Source organism: Protopterus annectens, chromosome 14.part0, assembly GCF_019279795.1.
Source record: "Protopterus annectens isolate FY-2018-M chromosome 14.part0, PAN1.0, whole genome shotgun sequence".
Lineage (NCBI taxonomy): Eukaryota > Metazoa > Chordata > Ceratodontiformes > Protopteridae > Protopterus > Protopterus annectens.
This window is the reverse complement of record NC_056748.1, coordinates 10915905-10935552: the sequence shown is the minus strand read 5'-3', so window position 1 is coordinate 10935552 and position 19648 is coordinate 10915905. Positions and strand designations below refer to the sequence as shown.

At 42.6% G+C, this 19648-nt stretch overlaps 1 protein-coding gene across 3 annotated transcripts in view; it reads left to right on the top strand.

Moving 5' to 3' along the window:
• Nucleotides 1-19648, top strand: part of ADD3 (adducin 3) — a 3087715-nt gene that overhangs the window by 1167731 nt on the left and 1900336 nt on the right. The window contains exon 1 of one of the 3 annotated variants that reach the window (XM_044055704.1): nucleotides 19574-19594. The exons of the other annotated variants lie outside the window; for them this stretch is intronic. The gene's annotated coding sequence lies outside the window, so the exon portion shown is untranslated. Of the gene's footprint in view, nucleotides 1-19573; nucleotides 19595-19648 lie in introns of those variants that run through there. 3 annotated transcript variants of the gene reach the window in all.

Genomic DNA, 19648 nt, shown 5'->3' with positions numbered 1-19648 from the left:
TGTGTGTGTGTGTGTGTGTGTGTGTGTGTGTGTGTGTGTGTGTGTGTAAATCAAACCTCAGTGTGTGTGTGTGTGTGTGTGTGTGTGTGTGTGTGTGTGTGTCAGCTACATGGGCAGGAATACAAAGCTCTGGTTGGACAGAGAGGGTGCTGGTGGTCTTGGCTTGGTTATTTAGCTGAGATCTCAGCTCTATAGCTGTGCCAGTGGGGAGTCTTATTGGGAATCTGGAGAAAAAGGGAGAAACCAGCCCCCGATTGACTGTGGTCTCTGTGTGCTCTTAAGGGAAATTGCACTTTATGTAGAGAGCTGCACCTGGAAATACTGTGTGTGTGTACCTGTTATCTTCCCAGTGAACATCTCCCCACAGGTGCCAGTGCTGAGGATTCAGGCTTATTGATTACTGATCCAGTGGTGGGTCATCACACTACGTATATCTTCAGATATTGAAATTTTACTCTCCTAATAGGAATAAATGTCCCAAACTGACAACCACACTGACGGGCTTGAGTTAACCTAAAAGGAAGGTTATCCATGCTAAGATGCATGGTGCAGCCTGTGCTTCTACTAAGTGCTGACTGGTTTTGTCTTATCTTTATATCTCTCCCAGCTTGGAAAACCCCTGAATGCTTTGAGAACATTATCTGCTAGCCAGTGTTTTTTTTTCCCCAGCTAGTCACTCTCCACCAGACTGTAACCAGTTTGTCTTTATCAGATTGTCTCCATGGCAACTTGCAAACCAAACAGTCAATTTCATTTTATCAGATTGTTTCCATGGGGACATGAGGACCAGATACAGAATTGCTGGTAAGCATACATTAATTTGCTGGAAAAAAGCCTCATAATATTCAATATTCTTTTATATTTTCTTGCTTTTCCTAAAGCTCGTCATTAAATCAATCTAAGATCCTTAATCCAGTCAATCCCCCATACAAGAATGAGAAAAAAAACAATCTCTCTTTGTTATGCTCCTTTAACCAGACTTTTTTTTTTACATTGCAGTGCCAGCATTTCTTAAAACTGAACAAGGAGAAAGAAAGGAAAAAAAAGAATGACACCACTGCTTTACAGTCCCCATTACACTTAAAAGTAACTGAGAAAACTTTACTTTCTAACATGCAAAGAAAACCATACACCACAAAAATAGTTGTGTTGTGTCTTTCGGCTTTTCCCAGTTAGGGGTCGCCACAGCAGAACTCCGGTCCACTAATGATTGGCAATTGATTTTTACGTGCTGAGTTGCCAGCCCTAACGCACAACCTTCAACGAAGGTACGCCCATTCACCCATGTCTTCACGCAGAAGATGCTCTAGCTGAGAGTCGAACCGGTCATTGTCTTACTGTGAGGCGACAATGCTACCGCAGCACCACCACCGCGGATACACCACAAAAATAGTACTATTAAGAAAATAATGTTTTCTTTACTTTCAGTTAACTTTCTCTCCTCTCTTCCCCTCCCCAAAGCATTTTTCCAAACATTAACAGCGGATACACCACAAAAATAGTACTATTGAGAAAATAATGTTTTCTTTACTTTCAGTTAACTTTCTCTCCTCTCTTCCCCTCCCCAAAGCATTTTTCCAAACATTAATGACACAAAGTAGGGCATATACTTTAGAGTCCCCCACAAATCCAACTAATTCTGAATAAGTCCAATATTTCCTGATTTTCTTGTTTTGTCATATTTCACAAATATAATTATTACAATGTAATCCCACATTGTTACTGGTTTTATTACTGTTCTCCATCTCCCAAATCTGGTCTCTGCTTCATTTACAACATACTCTTGATTCTTCTAGTCAACCCTCGTGCTCTCTTCTTTCTCTCCAAAATTTTCTGTTGAAACAGTGGAAAAGGTTTCACAGTTACAAGTCTGTCTGTGGTCAACAAGAAACAGAATCTCCTTCTGTTTCACAGCTCACTTTTTGCAGAACAAACTTTTGTATTTCCTCCTTAGCATGTACTTCATCAAAAAATGATTTTGTCCCTGCAGGGAAGAATTCCTTTCAGAGACAGCTGGGTACCGCAGTTTGAATCTCATACTTGTTTCAACATACCCTGGATAGTGGAATGAATTTACTCCTCTTCTGCTTGGTGTACAGTGAGTAATCCTTCTCCAAAAACACTCTGCTGTCTCTTACTTTTAGTATTTTGACCTTCTGCCACAGTGTTGTCAGAATCGACTCCTTCTGCTAGTAGGATTGCATGTTTACTATTAAAGGTCTAGGTTGCTTTCTCATGGCCAGGTTTGGAGCATACACATGATGTGCCCTTTCAACTAACAACTCCTGCTGTGGAATACCAATCCAGTTGTTTATTTGTGCTTTCATAAAATTTAATGCAGTCTGTTCCTTCCAACATTTCTCGTATAGCTGAAAATTTCAGGTTTTCCCTACATGCTCTGTCCTGTAATTCTTTTTTTTTTTTTTCTTGAAACATCTCTTCCTGAGCAGTCTTCTATTCAGCTAACCTTTTCATCATTTGAACCTCAGATTTTTGCAGCTTTATCACACCAACCATCTGTTGAAAGCTTCTTCCATTTTTTCCAGCCTTTTGTTGTTTGTGTTGATGTACTCCATCAGTATTTTGTTTCTTTTAATGAGGTCTGTGTGCAGTTGTGCTTTATCTTGCTGTAGGTTACTGGACGTCATGTCTGGAGGTTGCATTGCTTTTTGCTGAACAGCTCCAGAACTTTCCCCAGTTAGTGTGTTTTCATCACTTTTTGTAGCTGATCTTTTTCCAGGTGCTCTGTATTTCTTTTCTCCTGGCATCCAAGCAGTGCACTTACTAGCCAGTTACCGAAATTTATCCATAAACACAAAAGTCTAGTGGCCTTCTCTGTTGAGTTTGTTTTCATACTGGGGGGGCTAAAATTAAGCTGTCACTCCATTGGCAGCCATCTTGGAAGTCCTTGTGGATGCTCGGTCTTGGTGGATTCTTTGCCTCAGGAGGTTGAATTGTTGCTCCTCTGAGAAAACATTTGATCATTTTCTCAGCCTTTGGTTTCAGCAGCAGTGCTTTATTTTGCTGAAAGTCATCACTTCAAGCTTATAATTTAAACAAACATTTTTATTTGTACAGTAAATCTGTGTATGTCATATTTTTGCAGTTCGGAAAACCCAGTCACTATGTTTTGCATTTAAATTTAGTTCTCAGCAAGTATTGATTCATCTTTTCCATTTCCCCTTGTATGAAGAATAGAACAGTATATTTATAATGGTAGATTTTTTAATTCCTAGCCCTGAGTTACCAGCTCCCTCCCCCTCACTCATAGTCTATGTATTTATACGGGTCTATATTAGAACATCGAAATTTCACAATTTCGAATGTTCTAACATCGACCCCTTTTCAACGAACGTTGACAACATCAAACATTCAGAACAGCGATTTTTTTCCTAGGGAAAAAAAATTGCTGTTCTGAAACACACACACACAACACAAGCACACCAAACAAACAGCAATCCACACACATACACCTAAAATCTTACAGCTAACCCTACACTAAACTGTACAAATACCACTAAGTTTCCACTTACCTTAACCCAAACCCTAACCCTAAGGTCTGTCACTATCGCACACTCACCTTACCCGCGCCCTAACCCTAACTCACCTAACCCGCCTTAACCCTCATGTCCACACAATCGCACACATACCTAACCCATGCCCTAACCCTAACTCACCTAACTCGCACCCAAATGCACACTTACCTGAACCCGACCCGTAACTTTCCATCACAGCACTGAAAATAGCGAAATGACAGAAATGGACAACCGAATTGTTTCCCTAGGAAAAAATTTGGTTTTCTGTCGTTTCGCTATTTTCAGCATTTGCTGAATAGGGGTTGATATTAGAACATTCGAAATTGTGAGATTTCAATGTTCTAATATAGACCTGTTTATACTAGCATTCAGATAAGGAAGTGCTGCCATCTTATTGCCCAAAGAACTGCTCCCTTTATGTATGCCTGCCACATCTAATGGGATAATGTGCAATGAAACATACTTAACTCATTTAATCATGAACAGCAGGAGGTTACTTGGCACTTGCTTCCTGTGATGTCCTAACCCAGGAAAACAGTTGATCTGATGTTGTCATTTTCATTCATTCCTCAATGAATGGGTTTGGATCTAATCCTTGGATCTGACTTGGTCACTTTCTCTAGATTTTAGGATATGACTCTCGAGCTCCTCTCATACCCACAATGCACTTGACCACTGTGTTACCCAAGATGTCGTTTTCTGCTCTGTGATTTGGTTGGGATTGCATTCTGTCAAGCTCATTTTGGTGTAGTGAGCTGAAAATGTGTATATTTTTTCTCTTTTAATCTCTTTTTCTACTTTAGTTTCTATGCTAGGTATCTTCCTTACCAACTATCTAGTCTGTTTACCATACTTTCTGGAGAAGGTGAACAGAAAAAAAGTGAGCCCCGAAGGAAGCAGATGTAAAGTGAAGTCCAAAAAAGGTATGCTTTGTGTAATAGGGAGGTAGCAGCTCTACAGGTTCAGAAACTGCTGAACATTCCGTTCTGCCTCTTCTTCAGAAGGATGACTGGATGTGTTCTGTTGATCTTCAGGATGTGTACTATCATCTCAAAATGAGCAGGCACTCTCAAAGATACCTATGCTTCTGCCTGGGAGACAGTCATTACCACTTCAGAGCCCTGCCCTTCGGTCTCACCATAGCCCCCAGGGTGTTCAAATGCATGGCAGTGGTAGCAGCTCATCTAAGACTGCCCAGATTCAGTGTGTTTCCTTACATAGACAACTGGTTGCTTATTGCACCGACCTGACATCTTCTGGAAAGAGCAAATTATCTCACTGTGGGAATTATGATCAATCTGGCCAAGTCACAACTTCAGCCATTTCAAGTCTTGGAGTTTATAAGGACTTGTCTGGATACAGTCAGTTGTCTAGCTCTTCAGCCTGAAAACAGAGTTCTTACGTTGAAATCGCACGTAAGACAGGTTCTTTGTCATCTTTCTCCTCCAGTAAAAATGGTAGTCAAAGCCCTAGGGTTGATGGCTGCTGCAGTAATTTAATTCCCACTGCTTGTCCTTGTATTTGAATTCTTCAGTGGACTCCAGAAGTGGTCTTTTACGACATTCAATAAAACTATCTCATGTTTGCAGAAAATCCTTGCCGTGGCTGATACACTCCGAAAAAATTTTTCAAGAACGTCCATTTATTCTTCCTCCCCCGAATGCCACATTGACCATGGTTGCCTCGCAGTTGGGGTTGGGGGGGGGCATTCCTTTAGATGGACCATTTAAGGCATGTGGTCTCCAGAAGAAACCAATTTGCATACAAATGTCCTGGAGATGAGAGTGGTGCTTCTAGGGTTGCAGACCCTTCAGAGCTGTCATTCTGTAGGAGCTATTGCTATTCAGACTGACATGTCAGTAGTCTGATACATCAACAAGCATGGGGAACTAGATCTTATCCCCTTTACTGAGAAGCAGTGAGAGTTTAGTAGTGCACTATCTCCTCCAACTGCTTTCTTGTAGTGATCCACATACCAGAGAAATCATCATCATAGTGGACAAGCTCACAGGACCATCCTAATGCCTCATAAGTGGTGTCTGAGTCAATCAGTGGCAAATATGATCTTCCACCGATGGGGTCAGCCATGTTGCAATCTGTTTGCCTCTCCCTTCAACAGCAAATGCAGCAGCTTCTTTGCCCTATTTTCCTCCTTGGGGCATTGACCGAGAGATGCTGTAGTCCACATTTGGCCTTCTGGTCTCCCTTATGCATAGTCTCCCCTGCCTCTAATCCCCAAGTTTCTTCAAGAAGCACTCTGGTTGAAAAGCAAAGTAGTCCTCATTGCCCCCTTCTGGCCTCAGCAAATGTGGTTTCCCATCCTGTGGTCTCACCTAGTATGTCCTTGGTCTCACCTAGTATGTCCTTCATGGACACTGTATCCCAGTCCAGACCTCCTGTCACACCTGTCCGGGATGATTAATCTGGATATTGCAGTACTCAAATTGACTGCATGGTTTCTCCACTTCCAGTGATGAATAGACATTACAGGCTTTCCTCCTCAGTTCGCTAAATTCTTTTTTGTCTCACAAATCTTCGACTAGGAAGATTTTTATAAGAGTAATGGAAGACGTTTTCTTTTTGGGTTCATCAGAGAGAGAGTTGCATCCTTCACTGCTCCACTCCCTGCTGGTTTAGATTTTCTTGCCTCCATTTTTCAAAGCAGGGAAAGTTTCTCAGCCATCAAAGTTCAGTTAGAAGCCATCTCCAACTACCACATCAGAGATAAAGCTTCTCCTTTGACTTCTAAGTTATGTAAAGCCTTTCTTCAAGGTACATTTTTACTTAGACCCCCAATTAGAGACCCCACTCCACCTTGGGACCTGACTTTGGTATTACAGACTTTGGTGCATTCCCCTTTTGAACCTTCAGCTAAAGTAGACCTTAAGTTTCTGTCTTGAAAACAGTCTTTCTGGTGGCCATAACATCAGCAAGATGAGTTTCTGAACTCCAAGCACTTTCTTCAAAACCACCATATTTGATTTTTCACAAAGATAGTTATTTTATGCACTAATCCTTCCTTTCTACCAAGTTGCCTTTGAAACAAACATCAACCAAGTGATCAATTTACCAGTTTTCTTTCCCAAATTTGACAATAAAGGAGAATACACCCTTCATCTTTTAGATGAACATAGGCAACTTCAGTTTTACCTTCATACGGCTAAGGAATTTATGAAAACTGATCAATTTTGTCTCCTGTTCTAGCAATAAGATGGGAAAAAACAGTCTCCAAAATTACAATAGCCAAATGGATACCAGATTGTATTTCTTTTGTTTATTCCTTGAGAGGCCCAACCATACCAAGATAACCAAAAGCACACTCAATTAGGTCAATAGCCACATCAGCTGCTTTTTGGGCTGGAGGCTCCATTGATGACATTTGTGCAGCTGCCACATGGTCTAATGCTCATACTTTCATTGTTCATTACAAATTGGATATTATCTCCAGAAACAGAGTTGCATTCGGTTCTGCAGTTCTCCGGATCATCATTCCATGAAGGCCACCCAAGATTACCATAGCTGGGGACGTTGTCCCATTTGTTGAGGAATGAATGAAAATGACATCAGATAAAAAGTTATGTACTCACCATAACTTTGCATCTGTGTTGTCCATTTTCATTCTTCCTCAACTTCCCTCCAACCTTTCCCTATCCATGTGTTTGTGAGAGGCCTAACAGAATTGTTGATGAAAACCATAGTTCCTATTTGAGCTCCTGATCTTTCAGTTATTCTCCTGTCATTTCTGTGTTAAGACACCTTGTTTGTGATATTGTATAATAGCAGCAAACTCGATCCAAGTAACACAGTGGTCAGGGGCATTATGGGTAAGGGAGGAACTCGAGAGTCGGATCCTAGAATCTAGAGAAAGTGGCCAAGTTGGATCCGAGCCCATTAGCTGAGGGAGAATGAAAATGGACAACACAGATGCATAGATGTGGTGAGCATATAACTTTTATTTTCATGAGAGTTTTTTCCAAAATCCTTTACTGAAAACACACTTCATTAAATTTATAATATTTGATAAATGGGTGGGTGTTATAACAAAATTTAAAATATGGTATCTCTTTGGTAGACAGTGGGCAATACACTGATGTTCTTTGTGTTTCACTATTGCAGTCATCACATTTGGGTTATCCCTGCCAGGGTAGACCTCGGCTAGCCCGAATACTAGAGGCTTAGTATTTCTGCGTCTGTTGCTGTCGCTTCAGGACTGACGTCAGGTCGTCAGTCATATAAAGAAAGGCAGCCGATGACAATACATCAGTCTTTCTTGCCGAGGAGCCCCAAGTGGAAGCAGTTCGCATGAGTGCCAGTCATCTGCTACCTGAGTTCGTCTTCCGAATTAAAGCTGAAGTCTTCTAAAGCTAAGTACCCAGCTGGGGGTCCTTTTTTCTTGCTCTAACTGATGTCAGAAAAAGTTAACAATTGTCTTGCCTGTGGAAAGCAAATACCACACTGAGACTTTCATTCTTACTTCCACTTGCATAGGCCCAGACCACGACGTCCCTCGCTTTCGCTTTCGCTTTTGTGCTTTGTTTAACGCCAGAATTGTACATTGTCAGGTCCTTATTGTCTCTAGATATTTTCATTTACAGTCCTCTAATTCCAATATGGCTTTGGTAAGCCATCCGACAGCAGATCTTCCGAAAAAACGTAAGGATAAAGACAGAGACAGATTGCACAGGTCCAAACCTACTGATGACTCTTCCGTTAAGCTAGTAGTCAGTTCTTCGGTCCTCAGAGAGGCACTTTTGCAGTCCCTGATGCCCGCTTCTGTGGCTTTGCAGGCTGCTACTGGGACCCTTTCAGAGTCTGGTATGCCACAAAACTCTTCAACTAAGGATCCTGCGGTTGTCTCTGCCTTGGATGGGTCCAGAGCCACTGAGCAGGCACCAGCTTCTGAGGAAGTATTTCGCACTACCGTTTGTCGACACAAACCGACGATTTTCGCGTCTACCATTCTTTCGAAAACTACTGACTTCCTAAGGCCCAGGGTACGAACCACACCTAAGAAGCCAACAACCTAATCTCAGACACCTGCTCCCTTGCCTCAGTCTCAAATGCTTAAAATGGCAGAAGACTTTATCACGCTGATTAGGGCCAAAAGAAAAAGAGATCTGTCCCCAGTAGTTTTATCTGAACAGGAGTCTGATGACTCATGCATATGAATATGAAGACATGCAACCCCTCTCTGCTTATGAGGATTCTGATGCAGAGGGATCCATTCCTTCAGCCTCTCCCCCGAAGACATTTCCTTTGGAGAAACCCTTCATACCTTAAGGGGAGCATTTCCAGTGGGAATGTCAGGACTACACTCAGTTTAAAAGGAGACTCAGAGAATTCTTAGGTCTTCCACAGCACAGACCCCCGGCCATTCCCCGAGTCCTAGATGTTGTGGATGATGTTTTTCTGGAATCCAGTTTGACTCCTGACACCCTCCCTCATGCTCCCAGAAAAACCTGACAGGTATTACAGAGTCCCTGACTGTCACAAATTTCTTTTCAAAAATCCTACTGCTGACCCTGAGGTAATTTCTCAAGGGCCTAAAGGAATTAAAGCAAGCTCTGCTAAGAATCCCATCCCCTTGGATAGAGATTCCCTAGCACTAGTTAGATGGGGTAAAAAAGTATACACCTCTGCTACTCTTGCTATCAGAGCACTAAATTGTCAGTTCCATATGCTAAAATTTCATCAACATACCATGGAACTCCTCAAACAAAAAGTGTCTTCCTTTTCTGCTTGTGCAGAATCTAAAGAGTTAAGAGTTAATGCATTCTGCAAGTCAAGTAACTAAGCACACCTTACACTGTGGTTTTGATGCCCTAGAAGCTTCTTGCAGGGCAGTAGTCACCAGTTCTGTCCTTAGAAGGCATGCTTGGCTTAAGAAACAGCCCTTGCCAGACCATTTCAAATCTAAATTATTGGATGCACCCTTGCACAAAGAAAACCTATTTGGCACCAAGGTAGAGGAGGTCTTAAAAAGATGGAAGAAAAATCTAAATGTATGCAGACAGTTAAGGATTTCCTACAGGTCCAGCCACCCAGATTCAGCAGGCATTACCCTTCCAAGTACTGGTCCTTTCCTGCCCCCACCAGGTCAGTTCAGCCCAGAACCCGGGGAAGCAGACCCTCAGACAGCAGCCACAGGGAATGCAGAGATCAAAGCAGTGGAGTTCCTTCACTTCAAAACCAGGGAATTCAAAGCCCACCCCCTCATGTTAAGAACTCACAATGACTCTCCTCCCCCACTCCCTCCCTTTGCCCACCTGCACTTACCCCTAGGAGGAAAACTCTCCTTCCACGCAAGCACCTGGTCCACCATTACCAGCGAATGCTGGGTCCTCAACATAGTGTCCCAGGGATACAAATTTTCTTTCCACAATCTTTCAAACCCAAAAGGGTTCCTAGATCTACCACCAATCAGTGGGCAGAGGCAAAAAAAACAAGTCCTTTCCCTGGTCTCCATGACGGCTATAGAGCACATTCCTGAAGAACAGGTAGGCCAAAGTTTCTACTCCAGATTTTTCCTGGTACCCAGAAAAGAGGGCACCTGGTGCCCCCATCCTCGATCTATTAATTCTCAACACCCTCCTGGTGATACCAAAATTCAAAATGCTCACCCTCCAGCAACTACTACCCATGCTCTCCAAGAATGCTTGGCTAGGCACCCTAGACCTAAAAGAGGCCTAGCTCCACATTCCTGTCAGGGAATCATGCAGGAAATATCTGCGTTTCAGGGCAGGATCTCTGCACTTTTAGTTCTCTCCGCTTCCCTTTGGCTTATCTTCTGCTTCTTGAGTTTTCACAAAATGTCTGGCTCCCGCCATTGCCTTTTGCAGACAAAGGAATATCCAAATTTACCCATACTTAGACAGACAACTGCCTAATTCAGGCAGGCAGTCAGGAAAAGCTGCTCAGCACCTGGCCTTTGTAAAGTCCCTACTGACCTCCCTAGGGTACACTATTAACGAAAAGCAATCCAAACTAGTAACCACCCAAAGGATTATATTCCTGGGAGCAAGCCTGGACATGGCATCCCAGATGGCTTTCCTTACACCAGAAAGGCAAACTTACCTCACAGCCTACTTCTCTCAACTAGCCACCAGACCCCAGTTAACTGCAAGGAATATCCTGCAAGCTCTGGGGTTCATGGCATCTTGCATACTACTCATTCCATATAGCGGACTGCATATGAGGAAACTACAATGGTACCTAAAAAGCCTTTGGTGTCAACACTCTCAAGACCTGGAAACTCTTATACCAGTGATATCTTGCCTAAGGAAAGACTTTCTTTGGTGGGCAACAGCATGCTCCCACAACAAGGGACAACCTTTCTTACCACCCCCCCCTGCTGCCCAGACCCTCACCACAGACTCATCAGACTATGCCTTGGGTTGCACACCTGAACAGCAGGTGCATACAGGGCCAATGGAGCCCTCAACAAATCCATCTACACATCAACCAAAAAGAGATGTTAACTGTCCAGCATGCATTGACAGCTTTCAGGCCCCTTCTCTTCCCAGGGGCTCTCGTGATCAAAACAGACAATACCACTGTGATGCGGTATATCAACAAGCAGGGAGGGACTCACTCCTACCCTCTATGCAGGCTGGCCATGACCCTTTGGCACACAGCCGCTGCCATGCAACTCCACCTGTTAGCACAATTCCTGCCAGGCTCTCTAAACCCTCTGGCAGACCATTTAAGCAGAAATCTTTTGGACCCACACGAATGGCAGCTAGACCAAAGAACCTTTACCCAAATAACTCCGAAATGGGGCACCCCAAAGGTTGACCTCTTTGCCTCCCACACCAGCCATCAGCTCAGCAAGTTCTGCACCAGGGAGCATCACTGCATGGCTTGGTAAGTGGATGCCCTTTCCTTCCCGTTGGTCAGTCTCTCGGTCTATGCATTTCCCCCACTACCTCTCATCACCAAGGTGCTGCTCAAAATAAGGGAGGAAAAAACCAAGGACAATTCTGATTGCTCCAGACTGGCCTCACCAGCACTTGGTACCCACTGCTGCGCAGCCTGTCCCCTCTGCCACCATGGCATCTCCCCTAGACCCCAACCCTTCTGACCCAGAGAGAAGGAGAATTCATGCATCCCCAATTGCAGATCCTCAATTTGCAGCCTGGCTCATTCCCTGACCTCTAACCAGTCTGCCAACCTCAGTAAACAGGTTCTAGATGTTATACGTGAGGCTAGATGCCCTAGCACTAAAAAGTCTTATGCTGGCAAGTGAAAAAGGCTCTGCACCTGGATTCAGGCTAAGGGAGCCGATACAGCACAGCCCTCCCTACCTCTCATCCTGGATTACCTAGCTGGCCTGCTACATAGTGGTCTCATTTTCCTGTATTAAAATTCATGCCTCTGCTATCTTTGCTCATTTCCACACTGAGCACCCTCTTTTCTCATACCCTGTGTTCAAACAGTTCCTAAGAGGGGCTAGCAACTTGAGGCCACCCAGAAAAGCACCTACCCCAGATTGGGACCTAAACTTTGTGTTGGAAAATCTCCCCCCCCCCCCTTTGAACCAGCATCTTCTGCAGAGTTAAAATTTCTCTCCTGGATGACAGCTTTTCTTCTGGCCATCATTTCAGACAGAAGAGTCTCTGAGCTACAAGCAGTCATGGCTGTAGAGCCCTTCATCATCTTCCATGCTGACAAGGTGTCCCTCATGACTAACCCATCCTTCATGCCCAAAGTAGTGTCCAGTGTAGCTCTCAACCAATCCATTCACTTGCCCACCTTTTCCCCTTAACCCACAAAACAAGGGGGAAAGGATCCTGCATTCTCTAGATGTGCACAGACAGCTCAAATTCTATCTAAACAGGACTAAATCATTCAGAACAACTGATCAATTATTGGTCAGCTTTGCAGCAGGGGCAGAGGGCAAAGCCATCTCCAAACAAACCATTTCCAAATGGATAGCACACTGCATCCATTTCCATTATAAACAACATGGAAAACCTCTCCTTAAGGGGTGTGAGAACTCACTCTACCAGAGCAGCCTCCACCTCTGCAGCTTTTCTCAGAGGAGTCCCCGCCAGGGACATCATGGAGGCTGCCACCTGGGCATCTGTTCATACTTCCACCAAGCATTACCACCTGCCTATCTTCTCCAAATCCAGGGCAGGCTTTGCCACTGCAGTCTTTCAGGGCATCCTAGCCAACCCCTAGTCTCCTTGACTGCATCCACCCTTTTCCTCAGCTTTGGGAATCAACCCAAATGTGATGACTGCAACAGTGAAACACAAAGAACATAGTACAGTTGTGTGCACTTACCATAAATATAGATGTTCGAGTGTATTCACTGTTGCAGTCCTGGTTTCCCTCCCTCCATCCCCCTCTTTTCTCTCTCTCCTTACAAGGGACTTTTTGGTATTTGCTCTCTACTGGTGGGGTTTGTCCACCATATCCTGGCTCCCACTTGGGGGCTCCTGACAGGGCAAGAAAAACTGATGTAATGGCATCGGCTGCCTTACTTTATTCCACTGATAACCTGACGTCAGTCCTGTAGCAATAGCAACTGACGCAGAAATACTAAGCATCTTGTATGCTGGCCGGCTGAGGGCTACCCTGGCAGAGGTAACACAAATGTGATGACTGCAACAGTGAATACACTCTAACATCTACATTTATGGTAAGTGTACATAACTGTACTTTGTTAGTATCAAAGGTCTGTCTGTTAATGCTGATTTTATATTGCAGGTTTGTTAATGAGACTGTATTTTGCTTGCTGAATACTAGTGTTGTGGTCACTCAAAAGGTTATATTTCTGTAAGTGTGCAAGGTAGATCCAAGATGTCAGTGAGCATATTGTTCACCTGTTCAGTAGCTGTCCAGTGATATATGACAGGATGGGATAGTATACTGCTGTCTTGTGATGTGGCAGAATCTGTGCAACTTGTGCATATAATAATTTCACAATATTTAAAAATAGCCTACAAAACTGTGTGTGTTACATGGCAAGTATCAGTGGCAACAGTGTGCTCCTTAATGTTTTGTGTACAATGGCACCATTTGGTCACACAGCATTTATGAGATTAATACAGATGTCCTTCATGGATGTATCTGCAGTCATAACAAATGGGTTGTCGCTGAACAGTTTTAGGCCAGATTTCAGATTGCCGGAGATCGGATCCTCACCCAAATTGTTAAAAAAAAAAAAAAAAAGAAAAAACACTTTCTGTTCATCCATCGGTTTCCGAAACGAAACCACAAGCAAGCAGCCAAGGTGTGTGGTTTTACGGCACGAACCGAAACCGGGTCAATCTTCGTGATTTATCAGACACCATCCCTAAAGCAGCCAAATCTGTTAAATCAGTGCCTGTTAAGCCCCCTCACACAGGCCACTTCAAGTTCACAAATGCTTACTCTGGCAGAAGATTTCACCCAGACAGGGCCTCTCAGCCCCAGAAGTCCTCTCTGATGATTGCGGATGACTCAGGCACACAGACAGAGCAGGGCTCCTTTTTTTACTTATGAAGATTCCGATGCTGAAGAATCCATTCCAGCTGCCTCTCCACCAGAGGAATTTTCCTTTGGGGGACAAACCATACATGAGAGAATTCCAAATCCAATGGCAGGATTCTCAGATTCAAAGAAAGAAAAAAGGACTTGGACTTTTCTCTACACAACATAGGCCTTTAGCTATACCTCCTGTACTGCCTGTTGTGGATGATGCATTTAATGATGTTTGCACTGCTCCTGATTCTTTACCTCCAGCCCCTGCCAAACCAGATAGATTTTACAGGGTGCCAGACACTCATCACCACCTATACAAGGCCCCACTTGCAGATCCTATCCCTTTGAGGAATCCAGGTCCTTAGAGAAGATGGGGAAAAAGTTTACACCTGCTACTCTCTCAGCTAGAGCTTTAAACTGTCAGTTTCATATGATCCAATACCAAGAGTTTATGCTTGATCAGTTAACTAAAAACTGTCCTCTGATGAATCCTTAGATAAGAAATATGTATTAGAAATGGTGAATAACATCCAACAGGTTAGTAACCATTCCTTAAAATGTGGCTATGATGCACTGGAGGCTTCATCTAGATCAGCCATGACTGGCACAGTGATAAGAAGGCATGCATGGTTGAAAGAACGGATCATGTTAAAGCAAAGCTGTTAGATGCTCAGCAAGTAATGAAGAAAATGGAAGAAAAGGCAATCTGTACAAACAAGTTAAAGATTTCTTACAGGTTCAGCCCCAAGGTTTAGCAGGAACTGGCCTGCCAAAATTGGACCTTTCCAGACTCCACAAAATCCCAAAGGGGCAGGAATAGATGCACACAACCACTGCCACTGCAACAGGACAATCACAGTGACTTGGCTCTGACAGCAAATAGCAGCACCTTTAGGCAGAAAGTTAGCCTTATTTTCAAAAATTGGCACTATATTACAAAGACAAGTGGATTTAAATACCCAGATAGAGACCGTTCCGGTTTCCTTCCACACCTTACCAAAAAAGAGGAATGCAAACCTACACCTCCAAATCAAAAATAGAAGCTCTACAGCAGATAGCGAAATTAACAAAGATGAGAGCTGTGGAAAGAGTACCAATAACAGAACAGGGCAAAGGATTCTACTCCAGACTCTTCCTAGTACCAAGAAAAAGAAAAGTTGAACACATACATCATTGTCCCAAAATTCAAAATGCTGACCCTACAGCAACTTCTCCATGCTGGGGGCAAGGTGTTGGCTGGTAACTCTAGATCTCAAGGAGGCATACGACCAAATTGCAGAAGATACCTCAGATTTCTTGCAGGATCAGAGCATTATCAATTCTCAGCATTGCCCTTGTATTCACAAAATGCCTGGCATCAGTAATCGCTCACTGCAGACTACAGGGAATCCAAATTTATCTATACCTGGACTGCCTTTACAAGCGGACAACAAAAGCAAGCTGACAACAGATTTACAAAGGGTCATTTACTTGCTACAAGCCCTGGGATACACAGTCAATTTACAAAAGTCAAGGCTGATACCATCCCAAACAAGAACATTCTAATTGGACACAGTAAAACAAATGGCATTCCTAACTGCAGAAAAACAAAAGAACTCCCTCTTTACTTCTTGGCATTAACAAAGCAGAACAAACTAACAGCAAGAAAAGTTCTGCAGGCCTTGGGCTTCATGGCATCATGCATAATCTTGGTCCCACATGCCAGACTGCATATGAGAAAGCTACAGTGGTACCTAAAGAATTTATGGTCTCAGCACAGGCACAGCTTAGAAACAGAAATCCCACTAATCCCATGCCTAAAAAAAGAAATGCTGGCAGTAAAATTTGATGATAAGGACAGACAACACCACAGTCATGAATGACTTTGGACCTGATCTGGCTCTCAGCTACCACACATCCAGTTACAGGCAAATATTTGTGCGGGAAAAAAGAGAACACCTAGCAGACATGTTAAGCAGAACCACCAAAGGCCTGACAGCATATGCATTTCACCTTCTTCCCTTGATGCAGGTACTACACTGAAAAATCAAAGAGGCGGCAAGGATAATCATGATAGCTCTCAATTGGCAAAGACAACACTGGTACCCATTGCTGAGGAGCCAACAGAAGAAAAACTGCAGGAAAAATGAAAAAGGTTTGTCATTTGAGTACTGAAAGAGGAAAAGATGGCTTTCATACAGGCCTGTCCTATTCCTCCATCCAGCAGCAACAGCAGATCTGCAACACCTGTCATGGAAAACTGCTTTCCTACTGGCAATTACATCTTCCATCAAGATAGGGTGTCCATGAGAACTAATCCTTTAAACCAGGCACAAATGGATAGGAAATTGCTAAGATTCTGTTACTCCTACCATGGAAAACCAATTCCACAGAACATAAGACCAAGCATTATAATTTACCTCTATACTCTAGATCCCGAGCAGGGTTTTTTTTCTTCCTCCACCCCTAGTTTGGCTATGGTATTCATGACTGCAGATGCATCATGAAGGACATAGTACAGTTTTGTACCTACCATAAATGTAGATGTCCGAACTAGCATCTGCACAGTTCTGACATCTACATTTATGGTAGGTACAAAACTGTACTTTATGAAAATATAGGTATTAGTCATAACTGTTGTACCAAAAGTGCATTTATCTCAAAAAATGTTCACATTACCCACCATGTTTTAATGGAATTTAATATATTTTTTTTGTGTACCAACACCCACTGCTTGCATGCATAACATGATAGTCTCACACTCTGTTTCTGCATTATTAATCTAAACATGGAAATATTCCTATTTGTTTCTCTAACATTTTGTAAAAACACCTTAACTCCAGCTATGAGCGGTGGTATGGCGGTAGCGTTGTTACCTCACAGCAAGAGGTTCTCCCGTTCGATTCTTGGCTGGGCTTGGGAGTGCCTTCTGTGTGGAGTCTTCATGTCCTGCCCGCGGTTGGGTAGCATTCGAAAGACATGCATGCGTAATGGGCGTGCTTTCGTTGAAGGTTGGGCATTGAGCTGGCACCTCGGCGTTTCGTAAAAATCTACTGCCAATCATGAGCAGACCGGAGTTCCGCTGTGGCAACCCCTTATCGGGAAAAGCTGAAAGACAACAACAACCTTAATAACTCCAGCTCTACATATCCCATGCTGACAATTTCATTGTCATGCTTAGCAAATCATGTCACCTTGTAAATGCCATTTTGCTGTTTTAGTTTTATGTATGTACCTTTACCAGGCCCTCAGAAGTTAGACTTTGGAAATGGTGATAAGCATACTCATTTCAGGAGTACAGGGAAGTCTCTTGTAAAGATGAGTATACTTTTACTGGATACACAGGAACTCTGCTTTCTTGACAACTATACTCTTGTAGTATGTAATAAGTTAAGCGGTATGTTTCCCTCGTCCAAGCTGAATAAGTAAAAGGCATTAGATGAAAAGTACTTTCTCAAAAAACTGTACTGAACACTGATCCAACTGCAGGATCACATGACTTACTGTAGGATCATGTGACTTACTGCACCTGTTAGCACTAACTTAGTTGGCTGTACATTCATGCAAATGGTACAGTAGAAACGTAAGTCACTTATTGTCCCTTGATCAGAATCAAAGGATTCAACTAAATTATAAACTTATTCTGAGCACAAAACTGAATGCACGAGACTACCTTGTCTATGCAGGACAAGTTGTACAGCAGTATTAGCTGCTCCATTGTGCAGAGGTCTTGGTCCTGAGTGCACCACAGACAGATTTTGACTTGCAAACCTTGGAACTAGAGGGGAGAAAGAGCTGCAGAGGGGATAATGGAGTGACTTGCCAGTACAGTGTTATACATATGACAGGTGTGGGAGCTGTTGGTGTAGTCCTGCTAAAGAAGTACCATCTGGGTGACTGTCCTCAGATGTGTGTTCATTGCATTGAAGCACCGACACATCATGTACAAATGAATGGAAACTAAGCAAAATAGGATACAGACTTCCAGACACTGCACTGTGAATCCTTTTATTGAGGCAAAAGTGTATCATACCGACACCTTTTCAACTCCCTTCTAGAACAGCTCAGGATTGCAAAAACACTCAGTAAATACAAACTACACTTTTAATTGCAACTAATGAAGCAGTACACACACAATTCAAAAGTAAAGTGACAGATATTTCAGCATCTTTACTGAAATTAGATACTCAGATAATTTTAAACTTTAAAACTTTAGAGTAGCTGGATTCAGACTTTGACCTTTACTGCCCTGTGTTGTTTTGAAGTTCTTTATTATTATTGGGTCTTACGTGACCATTTAGGGCATTGCAGTGTGTGTGGAGCATTGCAATTACACTCGGAAATCGGAAAGAAGATAAACTTGTTATGGATGTCCCTATTGCAAGACCTAATCTTAAAAGTGCTTAGGAGTGCTTAACAAACGTTTGTTAAAGACGCCTGTGCACTGTTAAGATTGGGTTTCATGCTAGAGACTAATAAAGGTAAACAGCAGCAGCAGAAGACAAAACAGCTTTTAAAAGTTGTTAGCACCTTTGCTTTGCCACACTTGTGAACAAAAAAATATGTCAGAGTGAAGTGTCATAAACAGCCTTTAAATCTGTTAGCACTACAGTGGAGCAGTTTTTCTGCCTGCCTTTTGTCTGACAGCACTAAGTGGTTTACTGACATTTAAAGGCACTGAAAGCCAGTAAAAATGCTTTGCTATCCTATAATGTTTTTTCTGTATGTGGTAGTATATGAAGCAGGTAAAGCTTTGTGTGTACAGCAAAGAATTATGACTGGGTTACCAGTCATAACTATTTTCATGTGTACTCAACATGGGTACCAAGCTGTTGAGGGGAATTTCGTAGCATCCGTGTCTTGAGCACAGAGCAAGCTGGTTATGATTGGAGACCTGATTATAATCTCTGTCACTTGAAGTTTTTAATGCTGCATACTTGCTTGTTTGTAATGTATACTTTTGGGGGGAGAGTTGGAATAATGGTTAAGGTGTTTACCTCTCAAGCACAAAGTACAGAGTTTGATTCTCACCTTTGAGAAATTGGCTAGGCTTAAAATGATCCAAAAGGACAGCTAGCCTAGTATCTCTTGTGAACCTATATTTAATACTTAAGTGTTTTTGTAATGATTGTGAGTGACAGTTTGCTAAGGGGCCAGGAGTTTGTGATTTTTATTCAGTAAGAGAAAGATTCATATTGCTTGGTGGTCTGTGGCTTATTTTGTTTATTTGAGGGACAAGTTGCAATACAATAATCCTATCATTCCAAGGTGATGGATGGATGTTATTCTTGGCTGCTATCCCTTCCCCCATCTTAGCAGGTTTTGATGCTTGGGTGTAGGGGAATGATTGTACAATACTTTGGGCATGCTTGATGGTTGCAAGAGAATGAAGACAAAATGGAAAAATGTGTTATTACTATCTGAACTGCTAAATGCTTGTATGCAAGTCTGCCTTTCTGAGTTTTGCAGCGGTTGTTTTTATTGTTTTAAATATGTATTTTATAAAGTGACTCCTGGCTTGTTTCATATATCTGTGTTTCTCTATTTACTTTGTAGAATATTACTATTATATCTGGACATTAGAATTTTCAAGAAGTACTTCAGTAACTGTAAGTGCCCCAACGTATAATCCTAATTACTCTTTAGAATATTTTTCTTAATGA